This window comes from Erythrolamprus reginae, chromosome 1, assembly GCF_031021105.1.
Source record: "Erythrolamprus reginae isolate rEryReg1 chromosome 1, rEryReg1.hap1, whole genome shotgun sequence".
In the NCBI taxonomy this organism is placed as follows: domain Eukaryota; kingdom Metazoa; phylum Chordata; class Lepidosauria; order Squamata; family Dipsadidae; genus Erythrolamprus; species Erythrolamprus reginae.
In genome coordinates this window covers 130,381,952-130,394,599 of record NC_091950.1, presented here as the reverse complement: position 1 = coordinate 130,394,599, position 12,648 = coordinate 130,381,952, and the positions used below count along the sequence as shown (strand labels likewise).

At 42.4% G+C, this 12,648-nt stretch overlaps 1 long non-coding RNA gene across 2 annotated transcripts in view; it reads left to right on the top strand.

The window, feature by feature from the left end:
* LOC139174570 (uncharacterized) overlaps positions 1–12,648 on the top strand; it is a 33,470-nt gene that overhangs the window by 7,794 nt on the left and 13,028 nt on the right. The window contains exon 2 of one of the 2 annotated variants that reach the window (XR_011560388.1): positions 10,079–10,342. The exons of the other annotated variant lie outside the window; for it this stretch is intronic. This is a non-coding gene — a long non-coding RNA (uncharacterized lncRNA). The remainder of the gene's footprint in view (positions 1–10,078; positions 10,343–12,648) is intronic. 2 annotated transcript variants of the gene reach the window in all.

Below are 12,648 nucleotides of genomic sequence, written 5' to 3'. Positions count from 1 at the left end.
GTAAATCTGTACTGGAAGAGGGCTGCAGGAGATGCGATTTGCATGTGCAGCAGCCCAGGACATCCACTTGCCGTTTCTCGTCTTTTGGGTCTGACGCACTCTGCTTTGCGGGGCCTTTGGCCACTGGCTGCCTGCTTGCCTTCCCCTTTGCCTCCACTCTCAGACTCAGCCCATAGCAGCAGTAGCAAAGTAAGACCGACACGAATGGGGGCAAGATCCGCTGCATCTTGGGTCCCAAAGGATAGGTTGTGCTCTCCTGCCGCCACTGTTGCAGCCATGGCACCATGGCCACACAGGAAAATTATTTTATTTATTTATTTTATTTATTTATTTATTATTTAGATTTGTATGCCGTCCCTCTCCGCAGACTCGGGCTGCCCAGTGAGGCTTTGTTTGCATGTAGGTTGGTGTGGGGAGTGCATGTCCCTCCGTTCAGCGAGCCACGCGTGGATGGCTTCGGGGAGTCCCCATCTCCTTTCTTTTCCTTTTGCCCTCATTCTTCTCTCTTAAGAGCACACGAGAATTCCAGCCTGCCTCCTGCCCTGCCATGAGATGGTGAGTGAGTGGTGAGTGGCAGGGGAGAATAATTGACAGCCGGACGAGCCTCTCAGAGACACCAATCTGGGGCAAATTTGGCTTTGAATCATCCACCGTTGTTTGCTTTGGCTCTCTGAGCATTGCAAAGCCAGCAGCTAGGTCGGGAAGGGATGCTGGCTTGCAGCAAACCCACCACCATGAGGCCTGTCCATGCAGTAGGCTGCGTTGCTCCGGCCCCAGCAAAGAAGTGCAGAAGTTCAAGCCCATCTCAGAAGTTCAAGCAGGCAGAGTGAACGAGACAGATCGGCAGCAGCAGCTTGTGTGGAGGACCCCCTGCCCTCCCCTCACCTGCTCTCCATGCATGAAGATGATCTGCTGCCTGTCCTGAACTCTTCACCTCAAGTCCCAGCCCTGGTGAACCACACTTCTTTACTAGGAGCCCAGCAAAGAAGCATGGTTGAGCAGAGCTGGGACAGTGCAGCCTATTGTGCACTGGTGGCGGGCTTCATTGCATGCCAGTATCCCTGCCCAGCTGTGGACTTCACGACACAAAGTTCTAGCCCATAATACATCCCACATCCTGAAGGAGAGAATTGGCATGTCCCCCGGAGACAGCCAGAGCAAGGGCAGGCGGGAGCATGCATGAGCCTGGTTGGTGCTTGTCTTACCTTCCTGGTGAGGCTCAGAGACATCCTGGCATGCCCATCAGCCAGCTCTCGAGGCAACGCCATTATCTCCCTGCCCTGCCAAGGCCCCCATCAGCCCTGGAGCCTGAGGCTGGCGGAGCTCTGTAGGTGTGCGCCCCGATGCTGCCCAGTATGGCACATTACAGGACGTGCCACTGTCAGGCTGAAGCGCTATTGCCATTGCCCCTGTCGCCTTCCTGGCTTTTGCTCTGGGAATTTCGCAGGACAGGCAGCGTCAGGGCGCGAACTTACACAGCTCTGCCGGCCTCAGTCTCTGGGGCTGGCAGGGGCCTGGGTGGGGCAGGGAGACAGTGGAGCTGTCTGGAGAGCTGGTAGATGTGCTTGCCAGGTGGTCTCTGAGCCTCACCAGGAAGGTAAATTGAGTGCTAGTCAGAGCTCTTTTTTCCTTCTCCCACTGCTATGAAGAAAGAAAGAAGAGAGAGAGAGGGAGAGAAAGAAAGAAAGAAAGAAAGAAAGAAGAAGGGAGAGAGAGGGAGAGAAAGAAAGAAAGAAAGATTTATGACTACAATTGGGCCCAAAATTTTGGTTGCTAAGCAAGAGCGTTGTTAAGTGAGTTTCACCCATGTGATCACATGACCATCATGCACGCCCACTTGGAGCCACACCCATCTGAACTCTATGCCATGCACCCCAAAATAACCCACACCTACATAATCAGATTTCACCACTGAGTAGATGCCATCTGAGAGATGCTTATTGATTTCTGGTCTTGATTAATTTTGTTCCCCGCTATACTGCTCTTATCACTTTTAAGGACTGAGACATATGAATTGCATGGAAGTATATTTTTTTGGGTTTTGAAATACTGTGACAGTAAAATGGTGTAACAGTTAACCAGCAAAACACTTTGTAAAAAGTAAGAATGAAGTAACTGTGAAATTTTGAGAACCTGGTACGAAAGGAAGGAAAGAGAAATCCTAAATGCAAGTTATAATTCAGCTCCCTATGTAATTTTATTTAGACATTTTATTTAGGCTGAGTTACAACAGAACAGGGTGTAGGAGAAAATACACAGATTAGATACTAATCATGCTGGGCAGAGTCCCATAACTACATCTGCCCAGTTCATGTGATAGTGCTATGATTGATGGATGTTTTCCTGCCATAGGGTGTCAAACTGAAGAGGGAGGGCAGAAAATGCAGAGACATCAACCAATCAACTGGCCTGCTATGAGCAGCAAACACATTACGCTGGATTTCGCTTCTGAGATATATTTAGCTGTAACTTAAAAGATTTTTGGCTGCTGCTCACAAAGATAACCTTTAATTTAACTTATCACAGACAGTTTTATATGAATCTTCTATTTTTATACAATGGCAATTGTGTAGTACATGTTGGCTATGCAAGAACATACAAAAACATGGAATTGTTGTTGAAGCACATCCAGTACACCGAGAACAACTGGAATATCCTTGGAGATCTAAAAGTAGTGGCTCTGCTCCTAGGAATGCAGGTATACCAAGTATTGCTTGTTACACATGCTAATAGGACAGCCATGCAAGAGAATCACATTTCATCAAAAAGAAATGGGCACTTTGAAAGAATTTGCTTCTGGAACAGAAAAACAAAACTTGACACATGAACCACTTGCTGACCGGACAAAGATATATTTGCCTCTGCTTTACATAAAACTCAGATTGATGAAAAGTTTTATGAAAGCGATGCACAAAAATGGTGAAAATTTTCATTCCTTGGGACATACGGAATTAAGGAAGATATTTTTGTTGGTCCATAGATCAGATACATCATCAATGATGAGCAATTCAAAGAACTGTTAGTGGGACAGATAGTAAATCACCTGAAAAACATTCAAGGATGTCATTAGAATTTTCTTGGCAACTAAAGAGCATCAAACTGCCTTCAGTTAGTTGTTGTTGTTGTTGTTGTTGTTATTATTATTATTATTATTATTATTTATTGGATTTGTATGCCGCCCCTCTCCGCAGACTCGGGGCGGCTAACAACAGTGGTAAAACAACATGAACAATCCAATTAATAAAAACAACTAAAAAACCCTTATAAAAAAAACCAAACATACATACAAACATACCATGCATAACTTGTAATAGCCTAGGGGGAAAGGATAACTTAACTCCCCCATGCCTGGCAACAAAGGTGGGTCTTAAGTAATTTGCGAAAGACAAGGAGGGTGGGGGCCGTTCTAATCTCTGTGGGGAGTTGGTTCCAGAGGGCCGGGGCCGCCACAGAGAAGGCTGTTCCCCTGGGGCCTACCAAACGACATTGTTTGGTCGACGGGACCCGGAGAAGGCCAACTCTGTGGCCGCTGGGATTTGTGCGGTAGAAGGTGGTTCCGGATATATTCTGGCCCAATGCCATGTAGGTCTTTAAAGGTCATTACCAACACTTTGGATTGTGACCGGAAACCGATCGGCAGCCAGTGCAGGCCGCGGAGTGTTAAAGAAACGTTGATAAACTTATAGCATGCAAGACCATGAAATGCAAAATGTCACTGAAGAACAGTTTTCTGCATTCACACTTGGATTTTTTTCCTGAAAATCTAATTGCAGTCAGTAAAGTGTAATTAAAGTTTTCACTAGGACATTGCCACAATGGAAAAACAGTATCAAGGCTACAGTCCTATGAGCCATAAAACACTGAATACAAATTTAAATCAGCAGAAGAACCTTGTTGAATTCATGTAGCATGTTAAAAATATGTGATTAAATATAGTCATTACAAGTGTCTCAAGATTCCTACATGATACAATCCTACATGATACATTACATGTGTTTTCAGTTTGAAGGGAGTCTATCATAATCATTAAATGTTTTCAGGAAACAAAACTTTTTGGGAAAAAAAGTTATCTAGTGTTATCAGGAAACACTGTCTCAGTCTATGGGGAAAGCAAATTCCATATTGTGTAGTGTCTGCTGGTTTTCAGGTAGATGGACAACAGAGAGGAAAGTCTTTATGTTCAGACTGAGAATACATCAAATAAACTTTGTGTCTTGAGCCTCTCCTGTATTGCTTTCTTATTTATGATAACACAATACAGTGATCACAGAAGCTTGTTTCACCCAGACACTTTGGTTTAAGAACATGGGAAAGGTCATAGTTTTAGCCTGCTTTGGGCAGTCTCAAGAATTAAAAAGGGGTAAGAAAAAAGCAGATGCATCTTTTTCAGATCTCCACATAGCAAGAAACAGACCAGCTCCTCTCAAATATTGGAAAGATCTGGGTGACACTAGCTGGCAGCAAAAGGCTATTATCTCTATGCCATTATCTTGTATTATCCATATTTCTGCAATTTAAATAAGGTAGCCTTGTTCTTTTTTGTTCTTCTGTCACTTAACTACAAGCAGGAAGTTGTGGCTAGTAACAGTCATTTCCTCTTGTCTTCAGACCATAGTGCAATTTTGAAAGATTCTCAGAGAATCAACAAATGACTTTAAAATTTATTTAAAATTCAGCTGATACAATCCTAGTCTGCACCAATAGAGTTGATCTTAACAGTGTTAAGATCACATGCAGTGATCCTTTCCCCCCTACTTTTTAACATCTACATGAAACCGCTGGGTGAGATCATCCAAGGACATGGGGTGAGGTATCATCAGTACACAGATGACACCCAGTTGTACATCTCCACCCCGTGTCCAGTCGGTGAAGCAGTGGAAGTGATGTGCCGGTGCCTGGAGACTGTTAGGGTCTGGATGGGTGTCAACAGGCTCAAACTCAACCCTGACAAGACGGAGTGGCTGTGGGTTTTGCCTCCCAAGGACAATCCCATCTGTCCATCTATTTCCCTGGGGGGGGAAAATCTTTGACCCCCTTGGAGAGGGTTCGCAACTTGGGCGTCCTCCTCGATCCACAGCTAACATTAGAATGCCATCTTTCGGCTGTGTCGAGGAGGGCATTTGTGTGGAATCCAGGAAGTGATCACCTTGGCGTCCTTAGCAATCTACCGGTGACGTCAAGGCTCCGCCCCTGGAATCTCTTCGTGGGAGGGATTCCCCAGCTCCTTCAAAGGGAGGTCTTCATGTAAAAATAAACATTGTTATTTTTACGAAAAAGGATGCCGCAGTGATGCTGCAAGCAAAGGGTGGTCCTTTCATGTAAAAATAAACATGTGGGTGGTCCTTTCATGTAAAAATAAACAGCCCTTTGCTTGCAGCACCGCTGCGATGTCCTTTCACGTAAAAATAAACATTGTTATTTTTACGAAAATTAAATTAATACTTCTTTGTACTACTTTAGTAAGGCTACACTTGGAATACTGCATTCTGTTTTGTTTACCCATGTTACAAAAAAAAAATTAAGTTGAGACTGGGAAGAGTGCAGAGGAGAGCAGTAAAGATGAGCAAGGGATTGAACTCGAGGCTAAACCTTAATGATGAAATGTCTAATTTAATGAAGGGAAGGATTAGGGTGATATGATAGTAGTTTTCCAACATTTGAGGGATTGTCACACAGAAGAGAGGGTCAACCTATTCTCTAAAGCAGTGTTTGCTGCATTCACTGGCTGGGGAATTCTGGGAGTTGAAGTCAAAATACCCTCAAGTTGCCAAGGTTGGAAAACACTGCTCTAAAGCACCTGAGGGAAGGACAAGAAGTAATGGTTGGAGATAAAATGGATCAGAGGTAGTCAAGGGAGAATTAAGAGGGAGAAAAAGAAGTAGAGGAAGAAGGGAGACTAGGGAAATAGGAAAATGGGAGAGAAGGAGAAAGAAGATAGAGAGAAGAAATGGAGGGGAGTAGTATGAAATATGAAATGAAAACAGATGGGAGATAAAAGTATAAAAGGTACAAATTTAGGATATTTGTTTATGGTATTTTGGACAGAAATGTATAATTATGTATGTTTTGATATTATGGTATATCTATGGATCAGTAGTAGGTTGCACCCGGTATGGGTGAGATTGGTGATCCGTGCCTGTGCAAGATTTGGCTACTGTGAACACGCCAGAAGTAATCCCTTCAATCTTTCTTAATGCAATTAAGTTTTTAGTCACCTATTCCTCCTCAATATCCCTCCGTGAACCTGTTACATTTTCCCTGAAGGCTGTTGCCCAGAACTGGATAAAATTGAGGTGGAATATGACCAATGCAAAATAAAACATAATATTTTATTGTAATCGAGACACAATATGGCTTCAGCATATCCACAATCTATTAAGGAAGCTACCCAAAAAAATTTGTACTGTATATACTTTCCCATTTATATTGGGTAGCTGGTGCAATGGTTAGTTGTGTAATATGTTTATTTTGAAAGCCTGTACATTATGAGATTTTTTTTCTGTTTCCCAATATTGATATGTTTTACCATTTAAGGGAAAAAAACCATATTCAAGTGCAGATCTCGTTAAATTCATATTTAGCAGATAATGACCTGTACTGGTGAGATGATGAATGGAAGGCATAAAACATTTCAACCAAACTGAAATCATAAATATACTTCACAGAATGCATGCATGCATTCATATACATGTTCCTATATCTAACAATGTTAAAGAAATACAATTACTGCCTTATTGTCTTCCATGGAAAGAACCAGCTGGCCTTTCTAAAATTTCAATCTCTCTCTTTTTTTTTAAAAAAAAAAGTGTTTTTTTTTTAAAAAAAATCACCATCTTTAATAAACATCCATACCACGCGGGGGGTCCTCTTCACCGGTGCTACCGGAACGCTCGGATTCAGATTCTGCACATGCGCCAGAAACCAAATCTCGCATGAGGATGTGTGTGTGAATGAGATTTTGGCAATTTTCACTGATATGTTTTCTTCCGCATGTGTGCGGTAGCAAAAAAAATGCCAAGAATGGGCGAAATCTCACTGCCAGTTGCCTTATATTTTCATTCCTTTCTTCCCTTCCTCCCTCCCTTTCTTCTCCCTTCCTCCAAACCTCTTTCCCTCTCCTTCCTTCCCTCCCTCTCTCTTTTCCTCCTTCCTTCCCTCTCCTTCCATCCCTCCCTCTTTCCCCTTCCTTCCCTTTCCCTTTCTCTCACACTCTGTCCCTCCCTCTCTTTTCCTTCCTTCCTTCCCCCTCCCTCCCTTGATTCCTCCCTCTCATTCCACTTCATCCCTCCCTCCTTCCTATAAGGCAACTGACAGTTGGAACAGAATTATTTTCAGGTGATGAAGGGGAGTAGAATGTCTAAACCCGCAGGCTGGATGAGTCATACTCTGGCCATGCCGATACCCAACTGGCAGTTGGAACAGAGTTCCTTTCAGGTGGGGAGGGGGAGTAGAATGTCTAACACCTTAGCATCAGATCGTGTTATTAATAATAATATAAGAAATGCTAATGATCTGATGGTCATTTTGAAAAATCCTTTCTTAGTGAGCACCTAGAAGCCAAAAGGAACATACCAAATTCCAAGTTTGTAGGCTTTATGGTTCTGGAGATTTCACAATGATGCATGAGTAATATTTGGCTTTTATATATGTAGATTAGAGATCAGATACAGACAAAAGACCATTTGTAAAGTTTTTGGCAAACAGTGATTGTTAGATGTTGCAAGCAACTAAGCCAAGCTCCACCTTAGAGAATGAATTTTATATACAGTATTATTTAGAGTAAAATACGTAGCATATTTTGGAGTGGAACTATATGGAATAAATTCTAGTAACAATCAATATTAATGTACATTGCTGTAGATGTCACTGTGAGGTGTGAGATGTGATGTAAATAAGAATTCATACACATGCTTCGATTGATTTCAGTTTTACTCTCAGATAAGTACGTGTAAGCTTCCAACCACAATGTCTGAGTCTGGTAGTCTAGACATCAGTGTGGCTGTGCATTTAAAAGTCACTAATTATACAGGATAAAGTAATAAATGAAATAGTACCAGTAATACATTAATTGAAATTTAAAAGATTTGAATCAGTGCTTTGTCAAAGCTTACAGAGTCAGACATTATAAGTGATTATATATGTTTGCATTTATCTATCAAAGGGATATTTAACTCAATCTAAACTTGAAGTGTAGGGGAATTTTTTAAAGTAAGAATCAATTTTATGAATATTTCCTTTAGTCTTCATGAAGTTTTCCATGATATGAAAATGACAGTTGACATAAGTTACAAGCTGAAAAAGTTACAATTATTCTAATGTTCTTTGCAATCATTGCATTTCCCTCAAATTTAGTTAGAAGAATATTGATGGACAAGTACCTCTGGTTTAACAACTGCAATTGGGACTAGTGACACAATTGATAACTGTTTGCTAGGTGGAAATCACATGACTTTGCATACAATTTTAATTCAGCTTTTTCTTGCTTTACAGGTCACCTTAAGACTTGTGGACTTATAATAATAATAACAACAACAGAGTTAGAAGGGACCTTGAAGGTCTTCCAGTCCAACTCCCTGCTTGGGCAGGAGACCCTATACTACTTCAGACAAATGGCTATCTAACATCTTCTTAAAAACTTCCAGTGTTGGAGCATTCACAACTTCTGGGGGCAAGCTGTTCCACTGATCAATGGTTCTAACTGTCTGGAATTTTCTCCTTAGTTCCAAGTTGTTTCTCTCCTAAATTAGTTTCCACCCATAGCTTCTTGTCCTACCCACAGGTACTTTGGAGAATAGTCCGACTCCCTCTTCTTTGTGGCAATCCCTGAGATATTGAAACACTGCTATCATGTCTCCCCTAGTCCTTTTTTTATTAAACTAGACATACCCAGTTCCTGCAACTGTTCTTCATAAGTTTTAGCCTCCACTCCCCTAATCATTTTTGCTTCTCCTTTCTGCACTTTTCCTAGACATCAACATCCTTTTTACATTGTGGTGACCAAAACTGAATGCAGTATTCCAAGTGTGGCCTTACCAAGGTATTATATACCGTAGTGGTATTAATGCAGCCTAGAACTGTGTTGCTTTTTTGACAGCTGCTGCACGCTGCTGGCTCATATTTAAATGGTTATCCACTAGGATTCCAAGATCCCTCTCACAGTTACTACTGTTGAACAAGGTACCACATATACTATACCCGTGTATTTAGTTTTTGTTGCCTAAATGTAGAACCTTACTTTTTCACCATTGAATTCCATTTTGTTTGAAAGCACCCAATGTTCAAGTCTGTCAAGATCCTTCTGTATCTTGAGCCTATTTTCTGGAGAGTTGGCTATTCCTGCCAGTTTGGTGTTATCTGCAAATTTGATGAGTTTCCCATCTATCCCTTTGTCCAAGTCATTGATGAAGATATTGAAGAGTACTGGGCCTAACATTGAGCCTTAAGGGAGTACCTCCATGTTGATGCAATTCCGTTGAGCACTATGTGTTGAGTGCAGTTGGTTAGCCAGTTTTGAATCCATCTGTGGTATTGCTGTCTAACCTACATTTTTCAACTTTATCTAGTAGGTAGGTTATGGTCTACTTTATCAAATGCCTTACTGAAATTAAACAGCATTCCACTGCTTCACTTCAATTCCTAGAAATCCCCAACCAGCCATGAACTGAAATTCACAAGTCTTAAGGTGGCCCAGGTTGGGCACCCCTATTTTACAACCTCAAAAGGGTATGACACCAAAGCCAGGTGAGCTCAAGCAGCATAGAAGATTTATGGAACTGAACTTGGGAAGCTGGATTTTTAAAAAAGCAAATCTTATTGCCTTTTTTCTCCATTCCCCTGTCCTTTGGAGTGCTCATTCCAGCACTGGGATAATGATCAAGAAAAGAATTGATGTTTATATTTACATTCACTGGAGAGGAAGGAAATGCAAGAGAATAAGCAGTCACACAATGGGAAATACACACCAAAAGGAATACACATTAACACCAACTGCTTGCCTACTGCACTTATGAGCTTCAGTGACTTAAAAGGTAAACAAAAGCCTTTACTAAGAAACTGATTAGAGTCTTGTCAATTTCAGGCAGTAGGTGCCAACTGGAGAGAGGTTGCTGATCAGCTAATTAAGGTCACAGAACTGAGTTTAGCATTTTTTGAGGCACTTGATTGGAACAGAAAAGCAGCTCAAGGAAAAATAGTTTTTATCTGAGGAAGAGTAAAGGAAAAAAAATGGATCAGACACAAGACAAAACATACTGACTGCTGCACACCTGACAGAGAGAGTTGAATATTATAAATGCACTGCAGGCACTGATTGCAAAGTTAATGTTTCAACTCCATGGCAGTGGTGAGTACTAAATTTTTTTATTACTGGTTCTGTGGGCGCTTATTTTGTGGGTATGGCTTGATGGCCATGTGACTGGGCATGTGTAGATTCCTGGTCATGTGACTGGGTGGACATGGCTTCCTGGTCATGTGACTGGGTGGACATGGCTTCCTGGTCATGTGACTGGGTGGGCATGGCCAACTCAATGTCACCCATGTCAAGGAGTGCCTTGCCTGGCCCCTCCCCTCCCCTCCTAGCCATTCCTTGTCACATCATCCTCAATGGATCTATAGTCCTTAAAAATCTGTTCACCATTTTTCAACTTTATTATCTATGCAGATAATGGACCAGTGAAAGGAGGAAATGGCTCTGCCCAAGAGTGTTGTTGTTGTTGTTGTTATTATTATCATTATCATCATCATCATCATCATTTATTAGATTTGTATACCGCCCCTCTCCGAAGACTCGGAGCGGCATACAGAGTCCTTTGCCCAAGGGGGTGATTGGCAACAGGCTTTTAAGGGAATGCCACAAAGAAGTGGGGGGTGGAGCAACACATTTTCCAAAGCACCAGAAAGCAAAATAAGAAGCAAAGGATGGAAACTGAACAAAAAGAGAAGCAACTAAGGAAAAACTTCCTGACAGTGAGAAGCAATATAGGTGCAGAAATATTTCAGTCATAATTTCACATATAAAATAGCCATTCATGTAATACAACCTGCATTTTGTTCAAAACAGTAATTAGTATTATGACTGATGTTTGACAGCAGGCTGAAAAGTCAAAGATCACAGGAGTGTGTTTTTCTTTTTGTATGCAAAACATCACATACCAGGAAGAGCCGGGATGGCGCAGCAGGTAGAGTGCTGTACTGCAGGCCACTGAAGCTGACTGTAGATCTGCGGTTCAGATCTCATCACCGGCTCAAGGTTGACTCAGCCTTCCATCCTTCCGAGGTGGGTAAAATGAGGATCCGGATTGTGGGGGCAATATGCTGGCTCTGTTAAAAAGGGCTATTGCTAACATGTTGTAAGCCGCCCTGAGTCTAAGGAGAAGGGCGGCATAAACATCAAATAAAATAAAATCAAATAGCATATTAAACTGGACCAAATTGGCTCCAATATTAGTATGGGTATGGTTCTAGTCCTTAGTATGGGTATGGTTCTAGTCCTCTAAACCAGTGGTGTTAAACTTCATTTCATTGAGAGCCGCATCAGGGTTCTGTTTGACTTTGGGGGGTTGGGGTAAGCATGGCCAGTTCGATGTCACTCAGGTCAGGGGCACCTGTGGTGGCCCGAGTGCTTTGCCAGTGAAAACTGGCTCCCGCACTGTTTTCAGCTGTGACAATCTCCTGCAACCCTCTGCAAGCGAAAAAGGAGCTCAGAGGGACCGCATGCAGCTTTTGCTGGCAGAAGCACCGTGGGCCGGTGTTTCCAGTGCAACCCCCTGGGCCAGATCTAACCACCCTGTGGGCTGGTTCCACCCACCCCCCACCCCCAGGCATTGAGTTTGACACCTCTGCTCTAAAGTGGTTGGCTAATTTTGGCTAGTGGAATTTGAAAATATGTATCAACCAACCCATGCTGGATAATTGTGGTAAGCCATAACTTCAGTAAAGAAGGTATATGTGCATCTGTCTCCATATCTGTTGATTGATTGGTGCCATGAAGTTGTTGTTGACTCTTAACAACCACATAACAGAATTTCTCCATGATGATTTGTCCCTAACCATGGCTTTTAGGTCTTTCAATGGTGTATCCATCACTGAGTATCTGCAGTGCAGCTGGTTGTCATCGTCTCTTTTCCAAACATTAAAGAAGCTAGGTCAGGATGTGTCTGAAGTAGCTCTTATTTCTTTATATTCTTTCTGAGTTGTTTTATATTGCTTGAGAGATGAGAGATGGGAGCTAGCTGAGGAATAAATTGACTTGTTTGTTTTTCTTGTTTTCTTCGGTCACAGCTTGAAAAAAGTAAGAGGATATTATGTCTCTGGAACTCCACTGTAGAATATTTGTCAGATAATCTCTCTAGACCAGTGATGGAGAACCTTTTTTTCCCCTTGGGTGACAAAATAGCGTGATCGCACACTATCACGCATGTGCGAGTGCCCACATCCATAATTCAATGCCTGGGGAGGCCGAAAACATTTTATCCAGCCCCCCAGAGGCCCTCTGGATGCTGGAAATGGCCTGTTTCCCAACTTCTAATGGGCCTAATAGGCTCGCGTTTTGCCCTCCCCAGCTTCCAAAGGCTTCCCTGGAGCCAAAGGAGGGTAAAAACGCCTTTTCCCATCCACCTCGGAAGCTCTGTGGAAGCCAAAAATGCCCTC